Genomic DNA, 14,419 nt, shown 5'->3' with positions numbered 1-14,419 from the left:
TGTTATTTATTCACATTGAAAAATATGAATATATATGCTTAATTAAAATAACAAATAAAATATACCTAATGTATTCTCACAAAGTAAAATTTAGAATATGCTCAGTTACAATGTACATAAAATTTTAAAAGACCAAAAAGATGATTCATTCATTTGTTCTTTGACTGGTTTCTAATATAGTAACATCATATATTTTTAGGGATATTAATAGCCAGTTACTATGAAAAATATACCATTGATAATATATCTTTCAACCGTGACAAAATATTAAAAAATTACTATTAGCAAAAAATGTGTGTTATAACATTAAGATTATTGAAAAAATCTATATATTTGGTTAATATAAGTCAAATTAGTTAGAAACTGACAAAAAGTTATACACAAAAACAAAACATGCATTGATAATAATAAGAAGAGCAAAGTTAATTGAGTAATATTTGCTAATTGAGCTTTCTAATATATTGGTCAGTAGAGTTTTACAATTTATTTTTTTCTAAATAAAAGCGAATTATGTATGTGATCAAACATCTTTGATCAAAATGAAGAAATAAAATACAAAAAGAAAATCATATTAATCTAAATTAAAATAATACACTAATAAATCTTCAAAATATTTGTAAATCATCCAAACTTTTACATTTCACCAAATTACTATGATCATCTCTCTTTATGAATCTTCCAAGACAATTGAGCTCCCTTCTTCATCTTGATAAACTCGTACAAAATTAATGTGAACCTCCCTTTGATGAATTTTTGAAGAATATATTTATGATCTTAATTCAAGTGATGACCATATTGAAAACATCATTTTTTTTTTATGTCCTTTCTTTTGATTACTAAATACATGATAGATGAAAAGATGAAGAAGAAAATCACGAAAGGAGAAAAATAATTATATAAGTGTACTAATTTAAAAACTGAAAAAAATAAAAATTTGTATTCAACAACTCCATATATGATGCTTATTTATAGATTGAATAATTCAAAAAAATTAGGTAGAAGGAAGTTGTGGAGACCTATTATTTAAATATAAAATAAAAATAGATGGAGGTTTTTTGTAACTCGTTATATTTAATTAGAATGGTAAATATGATTGAATTTTTTTATTTAATAAAGAAATTAATTAATGAAAAGAATGAAGGAAAAAGCCCAAAAAAGAAGAAAAAAGATAAATAAAAATAAAAATCATAAAAAGGTGGCACATCATCTTTTCTTGTTTCTTTATATTATTATATATAAATAGATAGATAAATAGATTATTTTTAAATTAATAGACAAATTGATTAATAAAAAGAATGAAGAACAAAATTCAAAAAAAAGGAAGAAAAAGATAAATATGAATGGAGTACTACATCACCTTTTTATGAAACTAGTTTAGGTGTACACGCCTTGCGCGTGCACCTTACTTTAATGAGTTCAAACATTACACTAAATAGGATATTTATTTAAATAATAAAGATGAATATGATAGTTAAATTTAATATCTTTTGAGTATGTAAAGATTGGAAAATTTATTTATTAAACCTAACCTTTACCAAAAATATTTTTAATCGCCCGACACTCATCTACAACCTGTAAACAATAACAAAATAATACGATAATAGGATATCAAAATAATACAATTAAACCTAACCTTTACATAAAAAAATTTCTCAAAGCCGACCAACATTTATCTATCACCTGTAAACTGCAACAAAATCGTACGATAAAAGTGATATCAAAATAATACAATTAAACTTAAATTTTACACACAAAAATTTCTTACAGCCGATCGAGATTCATCTACAAACTGTAAATTACCACAAAATAACAAACTAATAGAGATAACGTTACACTAAATAGGATATTTGTTTAAATAATAAAGATGAACACAATAATTAAATTCAACATATTTTGGAGAATTTATTTAATTAAACCTAACCTTTACCAAAAAAAATTGTCAAAGCCGATCAACATTCATCTACCACCTGTAAACTGCAACAAAACAATACAATGATAGAGACATCAAAACAATATAATTAAATTTAACCTTTACACAAAAATTTTCTCAAAGCCGTCTGCCACTCATCTACCACTCGTAAACTATAGCAAAATAATATGATATCAGAGATATCAAAATAATACAACTAAACTTAACCTTTACACAAAAAAATTTCTCAAAATAGATATTTAAGTACAATACAATTAAATCTAACCTTTATCTAAAAAATTTCATAAAGTCGACCGACATTCATCTACCACCTGTAAATTCATCTAGACCTGTAAACTATAGTCAAATAATACAATAGTGATCACACCTGTAAACTACAATAAAATAATACTATAGTAATCACAAAGCTTCAGTTTTAATGAAAATAATTCTTGTCTGAGCAAAATTTTGACCCTAAAGAATGACTTGAATAAAAAGAAAGAAGATTTATATATACACACACGTTGAATTCTATTATGTTGTCAAAATAGTGAAAAGTTAAGGGTTAGAAAATTAAGCATCCTTCAATCTAGACATTCAACTGAATCAAGTTAGATGAACATCAATCATATTTTTTCAACAACTAAATCGGTTTATTCTCTAGTTTAATGTGCATCTCAATATTTATAGAAGTATTTCCTTAATAAAGTCTTATTTTAGTAGTATTTTTCTATATTATTTTAAAAGTATTTTTTTAATTAATCAGTAAAAAAAACATTAAATTTGATAATTTAACAGAATCAAAACACGATATTTTGGTACCCTTTTTTTCATTAATGGGGTAAGAGAGGATTTGGTTAGGGGTTTACATATAATGAAGTGATTATGGTGGTGTGGGTAAAAAAATTTATGATATTTATGTGAAAGCATTGAAAAGTTGAAAAAAAATGGAGAGAATACAATCTTTTTAAAATTAAAAGTTTTCATATATTTTAGGAGTCCCATATATTTTAGAAGTCTAGTTAATATAGTAAACATAATTAAATAATAAATTGAAGAAAATAATGAAAAGACAGTTTTATCTGAAGGGGACTCTTTTAATAAAGGGTAAAAAGTTCAAATCATTTTTCTAAAGGGTTTTATACTTTTAATATATTATAGATTATAGATTATAGATATAGATATTTATCCTTTTAAAGTGTACTATAAAAAATATGAATAAGCGAAAAGTAAACTTTGATACATTTGAGAATATATATATATATATATATAAACTCCTCCATTTATTTATTTTTTTATGGAGGAAATGAAAGGTTGAATTAGTAAATATTTAGCCTTTTAAAATATTATTAAGTGGAATAGTAAATTTTGATACATTTAAGTTTTAACAATAAAAAATAGAAATAAATGTTGTGTATAATGTTAAGGTAAATTTTTAATTTTTTAAAAGTAAAAAAATGATCAAAAAAATCACAAAAAAGATAAATAGCAATGAAGATCACAGAGAGGTGCCATATCATCTTTTGTATGTATTGATTATTCAAAAGAAAAAGATATGTATGATGATGGATCATAGGAAATGATTCTCAACTTTCTTTGTTTCTCTTTTCTTTTCTTTTCTTTGTTTTTTTTTAGTATGTATTAATCATTTTTCTTAATATAAAAAATTAGAGTTTAGACTTTATGTTATGCACCAATTAGAAATTGCTCTATTTACATAATCATTTCACGGGTTAATTGATCTTGTGGTCATCTAAAAAAATATTATGTTATTTTTATAAGAGATTTTTATTTTTATATGTTAAAATAAGATTTAAAAATCTAAAAAAAGTCATTTCCTTTTACACAAATCTGTAAATCATCACAGAAGTTTATTTTCTTATTAACTCACTAATAAAATAATTCTAACCAAATTTTTATAATAATATTAATTAGTAATCCAATTAAAATGATGATTTGTTTATTATCATAGATTAGAAAATACAAATAACATAAAAGATTCAAGTTTAGTTTCAAAAATATATAGTAAAGACACCAGAGTTAGCGACTAAGAAAGAGAATTATACCGTTTTTAATGAGACACATAGAATTGTGACTTAAAGACACAAAGGATGTGTCATGACCTTTTTTTTTTACTTTTTTTTTTTTGGTTACTATTGGAATTATTGTCACGATAAAAAAACGAGGGTCCTGATGACACTTGTCACGGTGTACCTTGACAAATAAGCCATCACCCAAACTGATACAAAAAAAGAAAAAGACAGAAATATCCCAAGAAAAGGCTTCTAGAACGAAGCCGAACCATATAAGTAATCATAACAATGCAGAAAGAACTTATCCAAACTACTAATCATGTCCAAAATCAGGTGTCAATAGTGTAAGAACTACTAATATAAGCCAAAAGTCAAATACATCAAAAAACTAACCACAAAGAAATAATATCTATCTCCAAATACTAATAAAAACATAACTACTGTAGAAGATAGAGGTGAACTTCGGACGCATGAATATCCAATCGCTACCTTGGAAGCTCCAACAATCGCTTGAGTCAATCAAGTTGAGGCGCACTCGAGCTAGGACTTGCACCGAAAGGGCGCAGTAGGCATGAGTATGGTCCACTTGTACTCAGTAGGTATCATAGGCTGACTAAGCAAAGTAGTAAATAAAGCATACAAAATATACACTAAGGGCACGTCACCTACAATCAGAAAATGTCCCATAACAGTAGCCCATACTGTTTGCACTAACAGTTCTAATATATCACATACATTATAACATCACACCAAGATAGAACAAAAGTACGTATTATATCACATATACGAAGAACAAGGGGGGACATGCATATACGAGATCATCAAATACAAGTAAAAAAAGATACGATAAATACATAGATGACAAGTCAATATGGCAATACAACACAACATAACACAATAACGTAAGTGCAATGTATATGATGATGAAGATGATGATGATGATGATGCATGAGGCCGTCGCACAACCTCTGGGATCATCGCACAATTCTTGTATACATCTACGGAGGCAAGCCTTCCAACACAGGACCCATGAGGGGGTTCGTCAACCCATATACAATCTACATATCTCATATTTTCTTTCTGGCACATCCCTCGGAAAAAGGTTTTATAAAGTGTTACAATATCTTCTCCCCGGTACATCCCTCAAAGAGGGTTTTAAGAAGGTGTTGCCAATGTTTCTCAAATGTTGTCACAGTGTTACCAATATTTTATGAATGAGTATGATATGGGGATGTAATGCTCACAACCGATCACAATGAGTATTTTCATAACCAACCACAATGATACATTTCCACAACCATGTGAGCCAACATCCACTCATTATTTCAGTTTCATCCACGAATTTCCATGTGCCTCATATGCTAATAAAGTATGAATATAATCAAAACACACTAATGGTGCCATATTAAGCATCTTAACAACACAATACAATTATTCACATTATTCAAGGTTATTAATATCACATAGGACCCCACACGGTCACAAATACCACATAATAACTCAATTTTGATAATTACATCATATATAGGCCCCCACACAGGCACAACACATAAATAGCCATTTTTCCTGATTATTTCCCACCTTTAATATGCATTTTGTATCATCATCTACTATCCAACCCAGTCTGAAAGAGTTAAGCCATAACCTACCTCAAAAGTTGAAACCGGTCCGCTACATTTGAACCCACGATCTTATTTTTCACGAACGATCCTAAAATCCACTAAAAACATCAAATATGAAATCTACGCGTCAAAACAAAATCAATGACACCCATATTGACTACTTTTGGTTCGGGATCAAAACAGACCCCCGGAATGAATTTTCGAGAAAGAAGGACAAAATCAGAACTTTACTTCAAAAATATATTTTTCATATTTTTAGGAGCCTACAACTGAAAACTCAAGTTAAATCGAGTAAAAAACGAGGTTCAAATTGAAGAAAAAATATTTTTGAGTTTTACCGGGTAAAATCTTGAAATCCGAGTTAAAATCAAGAATCAAAGTGATTTGATGGTTAAATTGATGAAAAACTAGTAATTATAAAATAAAAACATTATTCAAGTGAAAAGGAGTGAAATTGAAGTTTAAAATCAAGTTTAAGATTTTTGGGTTTTTTAGAAATTTATCAAGAAATTATTGAGAAAATGGTGAATTCTTACCTTATATCCATTTTGTACTTCATATTAATGAATTATTAATTCTATAATCGAGAGAGGTAGAAGAAGTAGTATTGTTTATTGGGGTATTGATAGATTGTTAACATTTATTTTACATTATAATTAATTCTACACTTATTTATAATCGAGAGAGTAAATGGTGTAATAATTATTATAACAAGTAGGGTAACTGAAAGAGACTTACTTACAAGAGCATGCTTCAGTTCGAGTACATATTCCTGATTCATTAATATTACTATTTTGGCAATTAAAGTATATAACCGAAAGGAGTGCACTCAATTGTTCTACTTCAGTAATAATATATAAATATAATCGTGAGAGGTATTTATACTTTTGCGAGGAATAGAAAAAAAAATTACTTTATATAGAAATATCAAGTGAGGTCAAGACTCCAACACTTCTTTAACTTATAAAAAAAACATTTTCTATATTTCTCTGTTCACGTATTATTAATCAACTTAAACCACCATCTTACTCTATTTTGATTTTATCAAATTGTAATTGAAACAAGATATATCTATAGAATAGATAAGCCAATCTCTGTGGGTTCGATATCTTTTTATATTATTATTTGAGAGAGTACAAGTAAAAAATTAGATATACATCATTGACTTGTCAAATTTTTGGCGTCGTTGCCGGGGATTGTCCAGATCTACTACAGATTGCTTGTCTTATTACTAATTTGAGATAATTTAGTATTTGTATTTATTTTATTTTATTTTTTCTAATTATTCTAAATTGAGATTTCAGGAAGTTTATGACCCGTTCTTCTTCAAAAGAACTAATCACGTATAATCTCGAAATTGAAAAATCTCTATGATTGTTGCAAAAAGAACAAGGTTCTCAGTCTCAAATTCTTTCCCTAAAAGAAATGGAGAACGATGAACTTAATAATAATAACAACCCACATCAAATAGAAGAACAGTTTGACAAGGTAGTACCACGACGCGATAGGATACTTAGAGACTATACAAGACCAGATCACTTTGAGGGGGAATCAAGTGTGCAAAGACCACCAATAGCTGCTAACAACTTTGAAATTTGCGCAGGTTTGATTCAAATTATCACAAATTCATATCAATTTACTAGTGACGTTAGTGAAGATCCTCATACCCATCTAATCGACTTTATTGAACTTGTTAAGACTTGTAAATATAATGGAGTCACAACAGATACTATCAGGTTACGACTTTTTTCTTTGTCACTAAAAGGAGAAGCCAAGACATGGTTACGAAGCTTACCAAAAGGTTCTATTACAACATGAGACCAAATGACCCAAAGATTTCTAAATAAGTATTTTTCATTGGCAAAAAAAATTAAAATGAAGCAAGAAATTAATAATTTTATACAAACAGATAATGAATCTGTCTATCAAGCATGGGAAAGACTGAGAGCAATGTTAAGAAAATGTCCACACCATGAAATTTTAGACCCTGACATTTTATATATTTTTTATCATGGTCTTAAAGCCTCCGTGAGAAATGTAATTGATGCAGCATCAGAAGGATCTATAATGAGTAAAACAACTACAGAAGCTACATAATTACTCAATGAAATTTCAAAAAATGCAGTTCAGTGGCCATATGACAGAATAATCATTAAGAAAGCAATATGAATCAATCAAGTTGAAGCTCTAAATTCATTAACACAACAAATTACAACACTCACTCAAAAGTTTGAGGCTTTTCATGTAAATGCTCAATCTATACCTCAACTTAAAAAAATATGACGTTTATGGAGATAATCATCTAAATCATGAATGCCAAGTTTCAATTCAAAATGATGAATATATAAATGCTATTGGTTACAACAATAATTATGCATTTAGTAATCCCATGACACATAAGCATCCAGGATTTCAATGGAGTAATCCTGATGGTGCTGAAAATCCTCAAATATTTTTTAATCAAAAGCAGCAAGTACAAGGATCACTTGCATTCCAAAATCAAAATAGAGGACAACAAAATTTTTAGCAATACCAACAAAATCCCCAAATTAATCAACAATCAAACATTGAAGACTTGCTAAATAAGCACTTAAAGACTATTGATGACTTGATTCACAAACACATTAGAGCAACTAATGAAAAGTTTGAAAGCCACCATTCGGCCATAAAAAATTTAGAGATCCAGGTGAGCCAAATAGCAACACTCATATCTAGACAGATTCAAGGTGCCCTACCAAGTAATATAGAGAAAAATCCAAAGAAACACCTCAAAGCAATCTCTTTGCTCTCAGGTAAAGATCTTGATGGCCCATATGCAGAAAAACAAGAGAATTCATTAAACAAGAAGCACGTAAATGAAGGTAAGAATGAAGAAAAAAAAGATAAAGAAAAAAAAGTACAGGAAAATGAATTGATGATAAATCCTCACTCTGTACCTCTTCCTTTTTCCCAAAAAATGAAAAGAGAAAAACTTGACAAATAGTTTTCAAAATTTCTTGAGATTTTAAAACAACTTTACATTAACATACCTTGCACAAATGTTTTGACACAAATGCCTTCATATGCTAAATTTCTTACAAATATTTTGTCAAGTAAAAGAAAATTAGAAGAATTTTCAGTGTTTAAGCTCACTAAAAAATGCAACGCTATTCTTCAAAGTAAACTTCCACAGAAACTTGGTGATCCAGGAAGCTTTGTCATTTTTTGTACTTTAGGAGGAGCTCATTTTGAAAAAGAATTATGTGATTCAGATGTTTTATTAAATCTAACACCTTTTTCAATTTTTAAAAAATTGGAGCTTGGTGAAATGAAAAGTACGGGCGTATCTCTTCAATTGACCGACCAAAGTACTAAAAAACCTAAGGGAATAATTGAAGATGTTCTTGTAAGATAAATTTGTATTTCCAGTAGATTTTATAGTACTTGAAATGGAAAAAAAATACCAAGTACCAATAGTTTTAGGTAGACCATTTTTTGCAATTGGACGAGCAATTATCGATGTATGTCAAGGACAGTTGATATTACAAGTTGATGAGGAAAGAGTAATTTTTGATATGCATAAAATAATGAAATTTCTCGAGGATAAGTCATCATCTTCTTGTTTTCAAATTGATTTACTACATAACCTTGCAGATGAATATAAAGATAATTAGTTGATTACAGATTCACTCGAAAGATATTTGGCCAAGTCAGGTACCATAACTGATGATAATCCCATAATAAAAGAAGATACTGAAATGCTAGAAAAAGATTCAGAACATGAGGAAATCCCATTAGAGGAAGTTCAATAAAAAATTAAAATTAAAAATCTTCCTTCTCATTTGAAATATATTTTTCTTGAATTTGAGTTATTTCCTGTAATTATTTCATCTACTTTAACTGTGGAACAAGAAATCAGATTGATTGCAGTTTTGAAAGAACACAAAAGAGCTTTAGGGTGAGATGTATCTGACATCAAGGGAATAAGTCCAACTATTTACATGCATAGAATCCTCATGGAGGATAATTATAAGCCTATAGTCCAACCATAAAAAAGATTGAATCCAAAAATGTAAGAAGTCGTAAAAAAAAGTGATAAAACTTCAAGCAGCAGGTATTATTTATCCAATATCTGATAGTCCTTGGGTGAGTCCTGTGTAGGTAGTACCAAAGAAAAGAGGAATAACAATAGTAAAAAATAAACATAATGAACTGTTACCTACTAGAACTATCACAGGATGGAGAGTCTATATCGATTACAGGCGACTTAATGATTCCATAAGAAAAGACCATTTTCCATTACCTTTTATAGATCAAATGCTTGAAAGAGTTGCAGTTCATGGTTTTACTGTTTTCTTGATGGATATTCTGGATATAATTAAATATCAATTACTCCTGAAGATCAGGATAAAACTACTTTTACATGTCCCAAGGTACATATGCTTATCGAAGAATGCCATTTGGATTATGCAATGCTCCTGCTACATTTCAGCGTTGCATGTCGCAATCTTTTCAGACATGACAGAAAAATTTCTTGAAATTTTCATGGATGATTTCACCCTTTTTGGCAAAACATTGAAGATTGTCTCTATTATTTAAGTTTGGTGCTTAAATGATGTGAAGAAACAAATCTAGTTCTAAATTGAAAAAAGTGTCATTTTATGGTAACAGAAGGAATTATTTTAGGACATAAAATCACTTTTAAATGGATAGAAGTTGATAACGCTAAAATTAATCTTATAGCAGGGTTACTTCCTCCTCTTACTATAAAAGGTATTAAAATTTTCTTAGGGCATGCAGGTTTTTGTAGGAGATTCATAAAAAAAAAAATTCAAAAATTTCTAAACCTCTGACTAACTTATTAATGAAAGATGTCAAGTTTGATTTTTCAGACAATTGCAGTAAAACCTTTGAAATTCTCTAAAAACAATTAGCTAATTCCCCAATCGTTGTTACCCCTGATTGGAGTCAAACTTTTAAAATTATGTGCGATGCAAGTGATACAGCAGTAGGAGCTATATTAGGACAAAAAAAATAAGATTTTCAGACCTATTTACTGCGCCAGTAGAACACTCAATGAAACACATAAGATTTATGCTACAACTGAAAAAGAGCTGTTGGCTGTAGTATTTGTATTTGATAAATTTCATTCATCTCTAATAGGAACCAAAGTGTAGTATTCACTGATCATGCAGCCTTAAAATACCTCTTAGCTAAGAAAGATGCTAGACCTAGACTGCTAAGATGGATTATTCTTTTACAAGAATTTGATCTTGAAATCAAAGATAGAAAAGGATCAGAAAATCAGGTAGCTGATCATCTTTCACGTTTGGAAAATCCTCCGATTGAGACATCAGATATAAAAGAAGAATTTCTCGATGAACATATGTATACAATCAATACAACTCTGAATTAGTTATCCTAGTTTGCTGACATCGCAAATTACTTATTTGGGGGTTAGATCCCGAAAGATTTTTCTTATGAGTAATGAAAACGGCTAAAAAAAGAAATAAGATATTATTTTTGGGAAGATCCTTACTTATTTAATTTTTGTGCAGACGACATGATAAGGAGATGTGTACCAGAATAAAAAATAAATAATATATTAAGCCATTGTCATGATGGAGCTGTAGGAGGACATTAAGGAGAAAGAAAAACAGCAGCTAAAGTGCTAGAAGCTGGGTTCTTCTGGCCCTCTCTATTTAAAGGTACAAAACAATTTGTCGCTACCTGTGACAAATGTCAAAGAAACAGTAATATTTCTAAAAAGGATGAAATGCCTCTTAACTCTATTCTTGTGTGTGAAATATTTAACGTTTGGTGAATTGATTTTATGGTTCCTTTTCCTCCTTCAAATGTATATGAATATATTTTAGTGGGTGTCGACTATGTTTCAAAATGGGTAGAAGCAATAGCTACTAAAAAAATGATGCTCGTATTGTTTGCTCTTTTCTCAAGAAAAATATTTTTTCTAGATTTGAAACCCCACGAGTTATCATAAGTGATCAAGGAACTCATTTTGTGAATAAATAATTTTCCAGTTTGTTGTCGAAGTACGGAGTCACTCATAAAATAGGAACTCTGTATCATGCTCAAACAAATGGGAAAGTAGAAGTATCCAACCGTGAATTAAAAAGAATTTTAGAAAAAACTGTTGGTTTCTCTCGTAAAGACTGGTGTTTAAAATTGGATGATGCCTTATGGGCATATCAAACAGCTTTTAAAACTCCCATAAGAACATATCCTTTTAAGCTAGTAAATGAAAATGCTTGTCATTTACCTGTCGAATTGGAACATAAAACATATTGGGCTATAAAATTGCTTAACCTCAATTTTTTAGACGCAAGTAAGAACCGTTTGTTACAGCTTGATGAATTGGAGGAATTCAGACTTGAAGCGTATGAAAATGCTAAGTTATACAAAGAGAAAATAAAGAAATGGCATGATAAAATAATTCGTCATAAGAGCTTTAATATTGGAGATCAGGTTCTATTATACAATAGTCGGTTGAGATTGTTTTCTGGAAAATTCAAATCACGATGGACAAGACCATACAAAGTAACAGATATAACTTCTTATGGGGCGATTGAAATACAACATATAATGGGAAAGAAAAGTTTAAAGTAAACGATCATCGTCTGAAGCCTTATATCTCCAAAGTATTTGATAAACAGACTTCAACAACCCTTTTTACATAGAAAAAAAGAGAAAAAATCTAGCTGATGACATTAAACTCAGAACTATTTTCTTAACTCTTTTAAATAATTATTGATAGTTATAAATATGTAAATTTTTATTATTATTATTTTTTTAAATAGATATATTTTAAAAATTTAACCATTATTTTTTATTGTTATTATTATTTATTATTAGTATTACAATTATTATTAATTAAGTCATTCACAATAATTTAAAAGACAACAAATTTTCAAATTTACTATGTGCCTAAAAGGTTCAAACTTAGTAGTAAAGTAATTAAAAACTTAGCCATCAAATTGATAAAGTCTCCAATACTCCCTGACATTAAATGTTTTACTAGCTCTGTCCAAGTTACTTGCACTCATTTTTTGTAGTAAATGTGATACCTCCTTTTCTAGGTAATCAAATTTCATTGTAAAAGTAATTATTTGGAACATAAATACAGCTATATAAATAAAAAAAAATCATTTTGAAAAACACTACCAAACTAAACTAAGAAATACAATTTTGGTGTCTTAGTTCACTGTTTTTTTTTTCTTTCTCTCTACAATCTCAAAATTCTTAACGTTAAAGAAAGAAAAATGGCACCAAGATGCTCTACACTTAGGTATGATTCTAATAGCTTTGTCTCCTATGGAGCTAAAGCGTGGGAAAATGATGCTTTAGTGCGTCCAACTAGGACTTTTACTCATGAAGGAAATGGTGAAGAAATTAGATACATCCTTGAAGCAATTGAACAAAAAAATTGGGTACAATTTATCCAAAATCCCGGACCTGTAGTTTCATTTCTCGTAAGGGAATTTTACGCCAATATGGATATAGAAAGATGTACTTTCACAGTTTGGGGAAACACTATTTTCTTTAGTCCACTTGTTATTAACAGGTTGTATGGTTTGCCTAGTCCAGAAGATGGTGAGTATCAACGATTTATGAGCCGACCAAACATGGATGAAATATATCAATATCAAGAACTATGTCTTTTCGAAGTAGAATGGCACGCAAATCCGAATGGTAGAAGAGTTTGGTTCCAACAAAAAAATCTTAGTGTGGTCGCAAAGGTATGATTGTTGATTCTAAACTCTAGGTTGGTGCCAAATAAAAATACAAATGAAATACGACCTATGCTAGCTGCATGGTTATATGCATTACTAAATGAAAAATAGATAAACGTTGGTCGAGTCATTTGCACCAAAATGAAGAAATGTCGAGTAAAAAATTCTATACGATCTCTATACTATATCTCCACTATAACTAAGTTAATCTCCATTTATGGAGATCCTCTGCCTTTTGATATGGCTACTTTTATACCCTCAAATATGGGATTGAGTACTCTTCATGCTCTCGGACCATGTGTTGGACCAAATAATGTCGAGGCACCACATCCACCACTTTCGATGCAGCAACCACCAATATGGATTACTGACCTTCATGCAACTTGATAGGATAGAAGAGAATATTAATAATATATCTGCTCAACAATATCAAACAAAGGACGAGCTGACTACAATTCACAATATGCAAAATAAGCTTTTTTTTAATTCCACTTCTACTTTACAATCCATTGAAAACATGTAACTCCCCAAGAACCCATCCCGAGACATCACACAGTGCTTATGGTCACACGTGGCCTCAAGATAACCCTCTAAGCCTGTCATCACTTTCAGAACTCACTGTAACACAAATCATGCTATGATAAAGAGGAATAAGCATGTCATGACCATGCTTAGATACAAAATGATACTGTCCTGTACAACCAAAATACTAAGATCATGTACTTACTGGCACACTAATCTGACAAAGCCTCTACTACATAAGACTAAGGAGCCATTGGGACAGATCCCCAACTGACTCGTACTGAACTGAAAATAAACAACCATCTATTAGCAAGATAAAATGAGAGATACATGTCCTCGAACCATGAGGACTCACCAACTGCAGAGATGTAGAAGAAGGTACTCGAAGATCACTGTCGCTGCTGATACTGAGCACCTAAACTATATCACGATGAGATATAGAATACAAAAGAGTATGGGAGTCAGTACTTGGAAATGTACTGAGTATGCGGGGGTGGATACAAAATTTAAATAATATCATAAATGTATAAGAAAATCATGCATGCTGACCATAATAATTCTCTTCGCTTGAATTATCTGAAACATTTTTCTCATAAATCATCA

The 14,419-nt window shown here is 29.7% G+C and overlaps 1 non-coding gene across 1 annotated transcript; it reads right to left on the bottom strand.

Moving 5' to 3' along the window:
* Positions 1-7,436: 7,436 nt before the first annotated feature.
* On the bottom strand, positions 7,437-7,543 carry LOC124886853. The gene has a single exon (XR_007044259.1). It is a non-coding gene; the product is annotated as a small nucleolar RNA R71 (small nucleolar RNA).
* Positions 7,544-14,419: the final 6,876 nt, after the last annotated feature.

Source organism: Capsicum annuum, chromosome 8, assembly GCF_002878395.1.
Source record: "Capsicum annuum cultivar UCD-10X-F1 chromosome 8, UCD10Xv1.1, whole genome shotgun sequence".
NCBI lineage: Eukaryota > Viridiplantae > Streptophyta > Magnoliopsida > Solanales > Solanaceae > Capsicum > Capsicum annuum.
This window is presented reverse-complemented; position numbering and strand designations above follow the sequence as displayed.